Here is a 12588-nt window from a genome sequence, read left to right as displayed (position 1 = left end):
AACGGACTTTCCATACTAACACGGCGCCATATTCCGTACACTATAGGCTAGTTTATTTCCATCAGACAACATAATGACGTAGTTCATCCTGTTCGGCAGCTGCTGAATAATTGCGTAAATTACATAACTTTGAGAGTTTCGAATTATATCCCTCTGCGTACATGAACACAGAAATTAAACCGCTTGTTAAATCCAAATGAAAAGCAAATTTGCAGTTGTCATTATTTTCTTTTGCTTGATTCGACATTGTAAATATCGGAAGCAGACGACTTATGTACATCTGTAGTCGTGATACACCCCTTTGCTGAAAATGGACTTGTCCAGAAACTGGAAATGGATCCGAGCATGTTCGTCTATTAACTGAAAACTTGAGTTAAGCATAAAATGCACATAAGATGAGGTGTTAGAGCCACTCTATTCAGAGTCAGGTTAGAAGCTATAAATCAGTGAATGAATTGACTAAGTTCCTTGCACTTTTTATCACATTAAAGGTTTCCATTATTTAAATCGGTAGGGGGGTACAAACAAACTGGTTTGTATTATCAGACTGTAGTACCTCTAGGCCCTAGTACCAAGAAAAGCTGTACCGATGTCATTATTTGCCGATACCGTCTATAGCTGATTATTAAAATTGCCGATACCGATTATGAGACCGATTATTTAATTATTTTTTGTTTTATAACAATGACTGGTTCAGAAGCATAAACCTATTAGTGTAATTCAAGCAGGTGTTTTGCTGTGTGAGTTATAAGAATGTTGTTTGTGCGGCACATGAATTTGAACTTCTATACAAAAACAAATAGAAACTGGATAAGATGTACATTTCTATTTATAGAAAACAACGATTGTACAAACATAAAACTTGAAAAACTTTAAAACTTACACTGATAAAACTTATGGTTTGCCAATTCAAGATATAAATGACTGAAAATGTATTAAGCTAGTCCTTTAACTTACGTTCAGTGATGCAGGTCACCATTACTAGATTTCAATAAATGACTAAAAAAAATGTTCATAGCGATAGCCAGTAATAATTAAAATTAATAATATGCATGCTTTAAGACTAAAGTTAGATGTCACTGCTGGCTGCAGCTAATACTGAAAGCCTAGTTGAGGTAGATTGTTTTTAAGCAACAGTAACACTTCTCTCTTCTTGCCAAGGAACGATCCCAAAAAATCTGGCCTGCGCCACTAAACAGCTGCTTACTTGGAACACTTGAAGCTGGTGGAGACAAATAGCATCTAGCTAATTTGACCAAATAGGGGAACTGAAACCTGTGAGCATTCCACCAGCCGTATTTGTCTTCTTCTTGTGGCAGTGGAGGGCTAGCCAGATACAATTCAAACATCGCCTCAATGACATCATCCACGTGGGTTGTTTCATTGACAGTACAGACAGGTTTGTCACAGGCCACAGAAAACAAATCCCAAAGACACGATGTTGATGATCCAGTGGTGTTTGTTTCAGTTTCAGTTCTTCTGTTTCTTTGCTCAGAGCTTTTTCAGCATGGGAAGAATGATGGATACTGATGTTTGGCTATCACTTACTTCCTTAGTAATGTCCATGAATGGGCTTAACATGTCCACAGTATTGTTAATCAAGACCCACTGTTGGGCTGTTAGGCTAGGCAGGTCAGAGAGAGTAGCGTAAGCCCCAAAGACTTGTTCTTGTTGATATAATGAAACCAACATATTGTATGTAGAATTTTAGCATGTCTGGATATCCTGATGAGTTTCTTATGGGCAACGTCAAATGTTTCCTGCTGCTCTTTGAGCTGCTGTTGTGCCAGGATGGAATGCCAGAACATGCTGACTATGGATTGCGAGATAGCCAAAACATCTTTGACAGCTCGTTGCAACAGAATGTCATCATTGACAATGAGCGGCAGCATGTGCAAAACAGTTGATACTGTCGATTTCAGCCAGATGCATTGCTTTAAGCATATTTGCACCTCTGTCAGGCAGAAGAACGTGGATATGAAATTTGGTAATGTTGTATTCCTTGCATAATTTGTCCAGTTTGTTCACCAAATATTGTGTGTGATTCATGGAGAGGCGTTGCTGCTAAAATCACCTGTTTCCGCTGAAAGTCTTCCTTCAGCCAGTGTGCCATAAGACTCAGCAAGGCTATGCCAATGGATGGGTCGGACCACACATCAGAGGTCAGACTAAGGTTAGATTGGGCAGAAACTAAACCACACACCTTGCTTTGTATTGCCTTATGCATGTCAGATATCAAAGATGTGGAAAAGTGCTTCTGACTTGGAATTTTATATTGTGGTTCTGCCTTGGCCATCAGACATCGAAATCCAATTTCTTCAACAACGGAAAATGGTTGCACATCTACTGCCATGAACTCTGCAATAGCTTTGGGCCAACTATTAGCTCTCAGGTCGTCAGATGCAAATGGCTGCTTCTGGTCCAGCAAGATATCAATAGTCAGAGTACGAGTAGTTGCTGCAGCTGCTGAGGTTAACTGCACAGCATCCTTTTCTTTTTCATCTGCCAGGAACAGGCCATGTTTGACGATGTGCTTGCAGTGCAAGTGCTGGACAAGATTTTGATGTCATATATATTTTAGAATCCTTTCCATCTCTGGAAATGCATGCTTTGCAAAGTGTGCACTTTGCCTTGGACTCGTCGACTGCATTTACTCTGAAGTAATTCCAGACTAACTGAGTGTTTCTAGTTTGACATTATGCAAAGGCTTGGTAGTATATTTAACAGTGTACAATCGCTAGTCAATATTAATACACCAATCAGTTCATGCTCTTGAAACAATGTTTTAACTCAAGTAAGTTACTACTGAGTTGTCCACGTGGCTGGATGGATGCAAGCACTATGCTGTGAATCGCGTGCTGAAGCAGCTCAGCAGCTGGGGTATCCAGGGGTAATGTTGCTGGCACTGGCATACCAGTATCAATGTTGCATAATATTTGTATGTTAGCGTTCAGCTGCTTCTGCATGCGACCACTATTTGTTGATTAGCAGTATTGCTGGACTGGTTAAAGAACAGATTAACTATAGCAAGTGATAGTTTCGTAGTAGTTGGAAATTTCATGAGCTATCTAATCTGCATATCTATCTGCTAATTTGTATGTTGGAAGTTCAACAGCCACACAAGGCCTCATTGGCTAATTGGCTGCTGTGATTGGGATGAGTGCATGAATGGTATTGATAATTTGTTGTGTGCAGACAATCCGTGGTAGTTTACACAAGTGTGTTAAAAAGTATTTACTTTTAAGAATATATTGTCTTTCAGTTAACCCCCAAAATCAAATGTTCATTCCTTAATTTCCACTATTTAATTCTGATTTAAAAATCAGGCCATGTCAAGATGAATGTTATGATTGAATTTATATTTTGAAAATTTGTTTACATTGGCACCGATTATTTCTGCTGATAACGATTGTACTAATGGCCCAATTATGAGTATGGTCGATTAATCGGTACAGCTTTAGTGCCCAGTACCTGTTTGAAAATGTATCTTGCAAATAAGTACTAATATTAGTACCCCTTCTCATGCATGAGGTACTAACATGTGTATCAGTGGAGCAGCAGGGTATGATTTACACCTGGTGCTTTTTCACCCTACTGTATAAAATATTGAACATGTTCTTCACATATACTGAAAGAAATTAAATATTCCTCTTATTTAATACAAGAATTGCTAAATGTCACATATAAATAGAGAAACATAAGCATTTGAGACATAACATTCAAGGTATTTTTTTTACAAATGTCTTTTAATGAGCTGTAGGTGAAACTATAATCAAGATGTGGGGTTTGTTAAATTTGAATGCTTTAAGTAAGTGTTATCAAAGAAACATATTTTAATCTTAAATTCATTTTTCTCTAAGTAATATATAATGCATCATTTTCGTCACACAGATGAAACACATACCAGCCAACATTGTGCTGGTTTTGACTTGCACTCACATGTGTATCGGATATCATTTTGTGACACATTATGTTAAATAAATAAATAAAGCATTAAAAGTTGCATTACTATATAAATTTTAGAATACTCCTTAAAAGAAGGCATAGGTATAAAAACCAGTACACTTATCCATAATAGACCTGCATGTACCTTCCTGACTGTCATTATGTTGTTTATAGCAGTTGTGTAAGACAAATATTTTGAAGAAAATAGATTGTTTTCTTCAGTTTGAAAATGTTGTGGGGTTTAACGCCATTTTTCAGCACACGATAGGCTATACATGGCGGCCTGTATTAATGGTGGAGGAAGAACCCAGGAAAACCCTGGAAAGAAAAACCACTGACCCACAAGAAGCTACCAGCAAGCTTTCTCACATACCCACACTGTCTGAATCCGAGACTCGAACCCACGCAGACAGAGGTGAGATGGCAGTGATCCGTAATGGAGAGCGCTTTAGACCACTTGGCCACTCGGGGCCCCCATTTTGAAAATGTATCTTGCAAATGAAAATAACTGGTTATTGGCCAAGTCTGTTCTTTAAAAAAAAATGTGTGATGTTAAACCAAACAGTAATTATTTACATAACTGATTTCTACCACATCATAGGCTGTTTTATCAGCTGCCCATATGCCATTCATAAGGGTTGTATATTTTGTGCATAAAGGTGCACCCAGATTGTTTCAGAACAAACCAGCATGTTGGCAATAGCACAGCACAGCATCAAGTAGCACATGGCATTTGGATCACAATTTAGCACCTCAGTGGATAAGGGCCAGACATAAATAGCTGTGGAATGTCTGGTGTCTGACTGAGTTGGCCACTCTTTTGAGTTTTGGGCCATGGTGCAACTGGAATTATGAAGGAGTTATTGGGTACAGCTTTATGTCCAATGTAACCAATGTAAACACTGCCTAAAAGGTCACAGGAAGTTCAAAAGGTTATGGTTGAATCTGCCTCTGATCCGATTCACACTAGCAATTATGTGCTATGGTAACAATTTTGATATGTTTCTGAGCAGTTGAGGAACTAAAATATTTAGCAGGGCTAGCACCTGGTCCAAGACTGGACTTTTACAAAAATGTGATTTTTGTTGGTAATAAAACACACATGTATACAAAGCCTGTTTGGTTCTAAATGAACCAGTGGGTTAGTGATGCTGCTGCATCCAGCTTTGTACTTGGCATTGGATTGAGGTTTATCACTTTAAGCACTTAGATGGATATATGGCCACCAAATGGCCCATCACCTATTTTTAAAACAAGGAGGGTAGAGTAGGTGAGTGGAAGGACCAGTGGATTGCCATCATTGATTTGTCAGAGGTATACACTCATCTGAGGTGGTGACGCCATGGCCATATGTATCAAAGTAGACCAGGTGGTCAGGTATTGTCTGGAGTGTTACTCAATGACTCCTGCAGCTTTGCAAGGTGTTGAGATTAATAAAGCTAGCCTTATGCCTGCTGTTCCCTGGCAAGGTGTTGAGATTAATAAAGCTAGCCTTATGCCTGCTGTTCCCTGGCAAGGTGTTGAGATTAATAAAGCTAGCCTTATGCCTGCTGTTCCCTGGCAAGGTGTTGAGATTAATAAAGCTAGCCTTATGCCTGCTGTTCCCTGGCAAGGTGTTGAGATTAATAAAGCTAGCCTTATGCCTGCTGTTCCCTGGCAAGGTGTTGAGATTAATAAAGCTAGCCTTATGCCTGCTGTTCCCAAGCAAGGTGTTGAGATTAATAAAGCTAGCCTTATGCCTGCTGTTCCCTGGCAGCCACTTGACCTCATCCTGCATGTAAACATCAGTGGAAATGGCTGTCAGTGGTGTTTCAGAGACATGTCGGGGTGCTGCGATGCCTTGCAGAGTGATGATCTGCAAGAGAAAATGGTGTCGATGGTTATAGTCCGCAAATTTATGTGCACCATCAAGCATTAGTCCGATAAATCCACCTCTAAAATCTGTGTTGATACTGATGGACAATACATGGGTCTAATGTCACCTGTTTCTTTAAAATATGCAACTTTGCTGCATGCAAACCTGCATACACTTATGACTCATACCGATAATATACAAGTTGATGTGAAGATATAAATAGCTATGGAAAGGTCTGGTTTATCGCTGGGTGGGCCTCTCTGACCTTTGGGTTATGTGCCAGCTATGAATTAAGATGGTACCAATACTGCCTCCACTGGTCATGTTACAGGTACACTCAGCAAATGCCCTTTCATTAGGTACAGCTAGCTTTTCCCTTATACTGATGATCCTTTTAAAAACACTATATTGTAAGAACTTGTAACCTTTTTGCATCCGTCAGGCTAGCAGGTGAGACTTTAATTTCGGGGAGAAGGGACTTCTCCTGACAGAATAGGGAAAAGTGAGAACTTAACAGGGAAAACCAAAGCAAGAAATGTATTATATGTGTGTGTGTGTTCTCTTATTTGAATTATGGCCCTCTATTTCTCAGTATGCATATTTGTACTGAACACTGGATTTAAGCAGTACTTTATTTTCGAGTAGAAAATGAAAATGCTGTAAGTTTTATAAATATTATAAACACATTTCGTACATGTATAAAAAGTATCATATTCATATGTAGAGTAATTTGGCCATATTACATTAAAAGAGAAAAGTAGAAACTATACATTGTATTGGAATTTAATTGAGTAACAAGAATACATTAATTTAATTGCAAATTAATAAAAATGCCTAATCAGCTATCCTTAAGAGTTTTTTTTACTTTCTAAAAGTTCAATATAATGGCACCTGAAAGATTTCTAAACTTGTTTGAAACAACCCCTGTACCGTGTACATGAGGCAGATGCACGCGTGTCTTCAGATCGTACTGTTCATCCTAATTTCGTTGTTGCCGATAAAACAGTACTGTAACTAGTCATAAAGAATACAATGGAATGCATAAAATGAAAGATATGGCTCCTTTATAGTCGGTATATGAATTAAATCCTTCTTTCCAACCAAATCAAGATGGGCATGTTAGTGCAATTATTTTTAAAAAGAGGGTTTTAATAATGTAACCACTCGCTTTATGGCTTTATTACAATAGCCTATTGATAGGATTGCAAATGTATGGTTCTATTATTTGTCTGTCTGCTTGTAGCAATGTTAAACATTGGTTAAATAATATTTTTTGGCTTTTTATTCTTTTGTATTTTGATAAATAGGAGTCTTCAGAAAATAACATTGACCTTACAGCACTCTTCACGAATTCCAAAATATAGCATTGTCCCATATGTTTCTGACCCACATAATTGCATTTTAAAGCTAAGTCTTAAATACCATAATACCTAGACTTTGCTTTCTATGAGATGTACATTTTTCTGAATATATTTGCCCAATGGTTTTCAAAAAGAGTCTAATAAAATGGTTCTTCCCAGACACAGCACTTTGTGCCATTATTTCCCCGTTATTGGTTTCAGATTGATTTTATGGAATAAACCATGTATAAGCGGCAGTTAAAATATCCAGATGACCAATTCTGTTCTTAAAACACAATTTACATACTACTGTTAAAGATTCGAAACACAAGTTTGAATGTTTTATCATCAAAGGATAACTTGTGGAAATCAATCAGTGATAGTTGCCAATTGCTTGGGAAAGAGTTATTGGTCAACCAGCTATCAAAACAAATACCTGTGAATGTGCAAGAATTTGTTTGTTGTCGCAGTTGATATCAACAGTAGCTATTTGATGGCTTGATACACCCACTTTTGCCATGGATCAGTACACCTTGATACAGATGTTCTTTTTTTAATCTATGTGTGAGAGACGTTATTTCCGATTGGATGTAGCATCAGCCATAGCCATCAGTGGTCTTTTATTTATAATATACTGGCGAGTCTCTTTAGTATAATTTTGCTGTGTGGCTGTAATTTCAGACACCTACCTGGTTTGGCTTTCGTGCCCACATAGAGGCATCTATGCCATGGGGAGTTTAGTTTCTTACCACTCCTCATTGGGCTGCTTCATGGCCTTGCTTGCTTTTTCTGTGACCTTTGCTGCAGCCATAATGGGCATTATGACAGGTGCAAGTTTTTGTTTTTCAACCTCAAAGACTTGACTCCAGATCAAACTGCTTTACCGCATACAGCAAGACAGTCCTCAAGCTGGTGTATTTTATCTGTGGCTTTATTCCTCTTCATGAATTGCATAATGTTATGCTGGGCTAGGTAAAGTATATCGTCATGTGCCTTTCGCAGCTAAAGAGGTTGGTAAGTTTCTTTTTGTCCTTCCATCATGCAGTCATCATAGACAAAAAATGTTCTTGTTGTGATTTGGTACTGGGCATCATTGATGCTGGAACAGAAGTTTAATGAATCTTCCACAGTTTTGACCCTGTCATCTTTTATTGGCTGCCCACTACTAGCAGTGAAATCTTCTAGGAGACAGTTTCATTCATAATCTATTATAGCACATCATAGATTGCTTGGTCATCTGTGGTGGCATTGCAGCAAGTCTTTAGTTCTGCCCTGAATAATATATGCCAGGTCATCCACTCTGGTTGTGACCACATAGAGCTGCTCCCACTGCATCCAGTTTGTGAGGAGGTTCAGCAGCAGATAGGTCTTGCTGCTACAGACAGACAAATCTACAACACACAAATGTGGTAATGCTGGGGCATTTTAATCCTCAATGTGGCTGACAAATAAATGACATCCATTTTTATTGAATGCGGCATTCCTCCAAAAATGCTTGCATACTGTCTAAGGTGCTGGTGAAAGACTGGAACAGTTGCTGACATCATAGTTCTATCCTACATCTCTTTTGCTGTCTTATAGGCCTGCACTGTGTGCTAAATGAAGAAAGTAAAATTCATGTGGAACTCAAAGTAGAAAAGTGGTGGGAACAATGTGGCAAAATGTTTAGGGCTGCCTTTAGTAACTATTCCAGGGAAAGCACCTGCTGTGCTATGATTGGCCTGGGATCTGGTCTGACATCCAGCTAGATGCTGCCAGAAACCCAAATCATGGTGGGGTACCCATCAATCAAATGGATGCTACATGGTACCAGCCTGGCATACACTGCAACATGTGGGACTGACAAAAAGCCACTGTTGACCTGGTCCACAACCTAAAGACCAAATGAAGGGATCTGCAATTGGCAGGTGAATGGTTGCATGCTTATGCTCACTGGGTATGCAACCATGTAAAGATGGCTCAGTAGGTTGGAGTGGTGGAGACCCATCTTTCATTCATCTGTTATAGCCCCATTGTTTACTGGAAGGGATAGGCAGCTGGCATTGGCTGCCAGGGCCCCAGTAGATACCGCCAGTGAATGGTTGAGAAAACAGACCATTTGTCAAATTTGCTGACCAGCAATGCTCAAAAGTGTTTTAACGTTCTGACTCCTAATGAGGTGTACATGGCTGATGTCTTCATTCTGGAATTCATTATTTGCATTCTGAGTCACATGACTACACAAATCTCACAATCTACATGTCAATGGCATCAGTGGTCCAATAGTCACTTGATACCAACATTAAACGGGGCCCCGATTGGCCGAGTGGTCTAAAGCACTCTCCGTTACGGATCACTGCCATCACTCCTCTGTCTGCATGGGTTCGAGTCTAGGATTCGGCTAATGTGGGTATATGAGAAAGCTTGCCAGTAGCTTCTCATGGGTTGGTGGTTCTTACCGGGGTTTTCCCCAGGTTCTTCCTCTGCCATGCATAGCCTATCGTATGCTAAAAAATGGTGTTAAACCCTACAACAGCAACAACCAACTTTAAACGAACACCCCAGCATGTCCAGATATCACAAATAGGGTGGCAAGGGTCAGAAGAAACTCGGACTACATTCATCACTCGTCACTTGTGATGTGTCTGGGAAAGCCACCTGAGCAGCCCATCAATGCGCTGGTGCTGGTCCTGGTGCATTTCATGTACACACATGGAAAGCTGGAATGGAATCTGCCCTGCCACTGATTCAGTATCATTCCTCGATATGTGTAGTATACTGGACATATTGGAAATCTCAAGCCGTACCCTCATTAAGTCCCCTGATGGGGTAGATGGTTGGCGGCCTCGCCAGGATATTATGTGAGAACAGTTGTCGGTCATGCCTGAAGATACCCAACTCTCAAGGGTATTCTCACCCAGCAAAAATTACATTGAGACAGATTGGAGATTTTCTCCTTTGGGATATTGGGTATGTGGCTAGGCCATACAACAAACTCTGCCATGCATTCTACAAATCTAGTGGCCTTCCAGGGGGTGCAAGGAGAAGCACCTTCCTCTGGTGATGGTACTTTCTAGTCGAATTTCATCATGGCTAGCTGTTCTTATCCCTGATCCGGCTGACACCCCTAGTGGTCTAAAGCGCTCTCCGTTACAGATCACTGCCATGTCACCTCTGTCTGCATGGGTTCGAGTCTTGGATTCAGCCAATGTGGGTATGTGAGAAAGCTAGCCAGTAGCTTCTGATGGGTTGGTGGTTCTTCCCACAGTTTTCCTGAGTTCTTCCTCCACCATTAATACTGGTCACCATGCATAGCCTATCGTGTGCTGAAAAATGGCATTAAAAACTCTACTGACTGTTTGTCAGCCACTACCTGTGTTTGTATGTGGCCATAGGCTCAGTTCATGATCCCATCAGATCCAATCCACTTTTTCATACACAGCTGGGAGAGGCTCAGTTTTATCGAGCTATATACTATCTGGTGTGTTTTGCTCTAGATGGTTCTTTTTATATGGCAAAACTCCCTTATCTGCATGAAGTTCTTGGATTGTAGTTTTAGCAGGAGGTTGACCTTGACCATTGATATCACTGCACCTTTGAGCCATTCGGATTGTGCTTGCATGATAGAGTACATCTTAGAGATAGTCCCATCAAAGACCTTCTGGGAAATCACTTGAAGAGGTTGGCATTCTGCACCATGTTTATGTGAATTTCTTCTGTCTTCACCTCCAGCAGCATCGTTATAGAGATGTGCTGTGACACCATAATACACCTTGCATAGTTACTGTAAAAGTCATACATTCAATATTTTACTAAATCTGGCATATGTATATAGGGCATTTAAGACTGAGTCTGCCCTTGGTGGAATGTATGGCTACAAGGTTATCCTCAAAAATCTTATTGGTCTCAATGACTAGATCATTTATTAAATATTGCAGGTCGTCATAGCCCTCAAGCTGGACCAGGTTGACGTGAATGCACTTCCACAGATTCTTCTTGGTTTTGGCAAAGATGGAATGATTTGGCAGCTAAACAAGTAGTACTTAATAAACCCATTCATAGTCTTGGTCCAAGGATCTCTTTTCTTTTGCACTGCTCTGGTGGCCAAGTCATACCAAAGACTTCTAAAGATGGTAATAACAACTGCCTTGCTTGGCATTCAGCATTAACCTTTTAGCTACGACTGTCACATCTAAGCGTCTCCTATAAATAGCTCCAGAACCCCACTGATGCATATATGCACTGCCGATAAGCCTAGTTTACTACCCCAGTGTCGCTTATGTGCGTAAAGTTCAGCAGTATTCGAAACCCCAGTGTCGCATCTATGCGGATATGACTGCTATGTTAACTAAACTTTGATTGGTTGAAAGTACGAAGTTTACATTTTTTTAATTATCATAACCCTTGAGATGGCTGTTTACTCAACATTTTGATACAAGTTTGAAAGCTGAGAGGTTAAATTTAGACACACTGTAAGAGGTTTTCTGCATTTTACGAAACACGTGTAGTTGAGATAAACAAGGATGGATTCTGATTCAGATATGAGTGACTTTGAAGGGTTCAGTGCATGCGATATTGAAGAATTTAATGGAACATTCATAGAAAATGGATCAGATATTGATATTAGTCCGGTTTCAACACCAGATGTAAGTGATTTTGAATCGGATGACGAGGAAGACATAGTCCCACTTGCACAATGGAGTGGTGACCTTGCTGTGTTCGAGATCAATAATTTCGATTTTCATGTTGGTTCAACAATTGAACTTGATTTTTTCCTCATGTTTTTTCCTAAATGTCGGGTGGAAAAACTTGTGAAAGAAACAAACGATTATGCCAAGAAAATGTTGGACGAAAAACAAGACCAGAAATGATATAAAACCAGCATGACGGAGATGTGGGCATATCTTGTAATATACATTGTCATGAGTATTATGCAGATACCAAATATTCCATTACCTGGATGACATCTGTATATTTTGGGATCCCAGGAATACCCGAAATCATGACAAGAGAAAGGTTTGAAAAAATAGGGAAATATTTCCATGCCAATGACACAAGCACCAACCCACCCAGAGGCCAACCAGGACATGACGATTTTCCATATAAGACCTTTCTACAACAGTTTTGCATAAATGCCTGGAAAATTATGACCCTCCCATAAAACCAGTCAATTGATGAAGGCATGATTGCTTATAAAGGAAGACTGTCATTTAAGCAATATCTGCCAGCCAAACCCACAAAATTTGGCATTAAAGTCTGGGAAAGAACCCGTCCTCAAACCGGCTACGTCCATGAATTTCAAATGTATGTTGGAAAGCCCAATGGACAGAGAGGGAGAATGACAGAAGAAGGATTAGGATCTAGAGTGGTGAAAGACCGTACCAGAAAAATAATAAACAAAAACCACCACATCTATATGGACAATTTCTTTTCAAATCCCCAATTATTTGAACATTTACGTCAAGATGG

At 39.7% G+C, this 12588-nt stretch overlaps 1 protein-coding gene across 2 annotated transcripts in view; it reads left to right on the top strand.

Annotated features, from left to right (window-relative positions):
* LOC149796163 (uncharacterized) overlaps positions 1–12588 on the top strand; it is a 35840-nt gene that overhangs the window by 395 nt on the left and 22857 nt on the right. The window lies entirely within an intron of this gene.

This window comes from Sinohyriopsis cumingii, chromosome 7 (genome assembly GCF_028554795.1).
Source record: "Sinohyriopsis cumingii isolate HCF-2022 chromosome 7, ASM2855479v2, whole genome shotgun sequence".
In the NCBI taxonomy this organism is placed as follows: domain Eukaryota; kingdom Metazoa; phylum Mollusca; class Bivalvia; order Unionida; family Unionidae; genus Sinohyriopsis; species Sinohyriopsis cumingii.
The sequence above is the reverse complement of the archived record's forward strand: the minus strand, read 5'-3'. Positions and strand labels throughout refer to the sequence as shown.